The sequence below is a fragment of the Macrobrachium rosenbergii genome, chromosome 13, assembly GCF_040412425.1.
Source record: "Macrobrachium rosenbergii isolate ZJJX-2024 chromosome 13, ASM4041242v1, whole genome shotgun sequence".
Lineage (NCBI taxonomy): Eukaryota > Metazoa > Arthropoda > Malacostraca > Decapoda > Palaemonidae > Macrobrachium > Macrobrachium rosenbergii.
This window is the reverse complement of record NC_089753.1, coordinates 36031413-36033912: the sequence shown is the minus strand read 5'-3', so window position 1 is coordinate 36033912 and position 2500 is coordinate 36031413. Positions and strand designations below refer to the sequence as shown.

The window sequence follows — 2500 nt, the reverse complement described above, 5'->3', positions numbered from 1 at the left end:
CACGTTTCAGGTCTTCCTCTCTCGCTCCTTCCCAGCGCTTCCGAATCATACATCTTGTCATCGAGCAGTCATCCTCCGTTCTTGCCACATTTCCATACCATCTCAAAACATTTTTTTTATTCAATAATGATTTTATCATAGTACCAGTAAATATAAAATGAGGTAACCTCTGGCGAAGTTTGATGGTGGAGGCTTTAAGAAAAAAACTGATTATTTTGGTATCGCCTGAACACGGACTTTGCATTTCTGTGGGTTTAGATATATATATATATATATATATATATATATATATATATATATATATATATATATATATATACAAATATATATATATATACAAATATATATACATATATATATTTATATTTATATATATAAATATGTGTATATATGCATATATATTTATATTTATGTATATATCTACATGCATATATTCATACATCTATAACGGAACTTTCATTTTAGAAAACTTTCAGTGCTATTTTGCTGAAAAATGTGTCGCCTATCGCAAATAAATTATTATTATTATTATTATTATTATTATTATTATTATTATTATTATTATTATTATTGAGATATGCAAACATTCGTGTGAGTAAGTAATAGAAAGTCGATATGTGAAAATGATAAATGGAAGCTAAAATGACAAAAATGATTTACGCTTCATTGAAGCGAAGTCATGAAAACATGACAGCGAAATCCGCCCCTTTTCCGGGAAAATTACCAGCGAGCAATTTACTCCGCTTCCCGTTATATTTCGATAAAGACTAATACTGCAGTAATTGAATTCAAGTGAAGTTACCCTCGTGCCATAATAACCAGATCAGATCTCTCTAATTGATAATGGCGTTATTAAAGGCTGACAGCTCGCGTCGTCGCTTATTGTATGTCATTACGAGATGGTATGATTTATTCCTTAATTGCCTCGAGTTGTATGTGCGCAGACATGTATGTTAATTATTCATGTTCCAGGAAATTTGCGAGCGAGATCTGATCTATACACAGATGTATTCAGGCGAATGATTTGCCGGAAGTTAGTGTATACATATGGATATAATGGTTGTATCCCCGTAGGGAGGAGGTAGAGCTGTCAGTGCACCTCATACGGTGCACTGTAGGCATTACTTAAGGTTATTTGCAGCGTCCCCTCGGCCCCTAGCTACAACCCCTCTCTCATTACTTTTACTGTGCCTCCATCCATATTCTCTTTCTTCCATCTTACTCTCCACCCTCTCCGAGCCGTTGATTCATAGTGCAACTGCGAGGTTATCCTTCTGTTACATTTTCAGACCTTTTACTGTCAGTTCCCATTTCAGCTCTGAAGGACCTCATAGGCCCCAGTGCTTGGTCTTTGGCATAAATTCTATACTCAATTCAATTCTATTCCGACGGTATTGACTCTGCTGCACTGTTTGGGAAAGGTGTTAAATTACCATTTGCATAACCTATGCTCCATTCTATACATCATTTGACTATGTTCTTAATATTGGAAGTTTTTACCCCTTTGACCTTACCCCAGACCCAACAGGATGAAGTGAAATGACATTTTCCGTACCCACTCATCACTAAGACCCATTTTCTGAGATGTACTCCTGTAAAAAAGGGAAAAGTCTCAGATTACCATTTTCATAGTCTACACATAATTTGGTGCATTATTTGACTATATTCCTAACGTTGGAATTTTTTTTATACCATTGACCTAACCCCCCAAAAGGATAAAATTAAGTAAAATTTTTATAATGGCTCGTATATACGACCCATTTTCTTCGATGTAATCCTATACAAACGCGTAAGAAATGTTCTGAAGTTTCTTCGGCACAGTCAAGTTTTCTGCACAGCGTATAATGCTGTATGAGCCGCGGCCCTTGAAACCTTCAGCCACGGCACGGTGGTGGCCTATCCTATAGCATTACAAGGCGCACGATTATGGCTAACTTTAACTTTAAGTAAAATAAAAAAAAAACTACTGAGGCTAGAGGGCTGCAATTTGGAATGTTTGATGATTAGAGGATGGATGATCAACATACCAATTTACAGTCCTCTAGCCACAGTAGTTTTCTAGATCTGAGGGCCGACTGAAAAAGTGCTGACGGACAGATAAAGCCATCCCAATAGTTTTCTTTTACAGAAAACTAAAAAGGCAAAAAAAAAGAAAGAAAATCCAACATTGAAATTTGGACGTTTTAACACCGACCATACCATTTTATTATGCAAAAACAACCCTGTCCTAAGTATTACAACCCCAGGGACAAATGATACAGATATGCAACAGAAGGCGTGTATCATTATAATATCGCATCTATTAAACATCTTAATTCTCATTTTATCATTTAGTCCTGAAGCAGTTGCCCACCCCACTCAGGCATAGCTGTAGCTCTTCTGCACTGAATTGCATCCAAGCACAATGAAAGCACGATATAGGTTCAAAAAAACTGGACCAAATTTGCAGAGGTGGTTTGGAAATGTAGTGAGAATTACTGAGGAAAGATTGTTGAGAGGA

At 36.2% G+C, this 2500-nt stretch overlaps 1 protein-coding gene across 7 annotated transcripts in view; it reads right to left on the bottom strand.

The window, feature by feature from the left end:
- LOC136845184 (carbohydrate sulfotransferase 1-like) overlaps positions 1–2500 on the bottom strand; it is a 179634-nt gene that overhangs the window by 20824 nt on the left and 156310 nt on the right. The gene's annotated exons all lie outside the window — the stretch shown is intronic.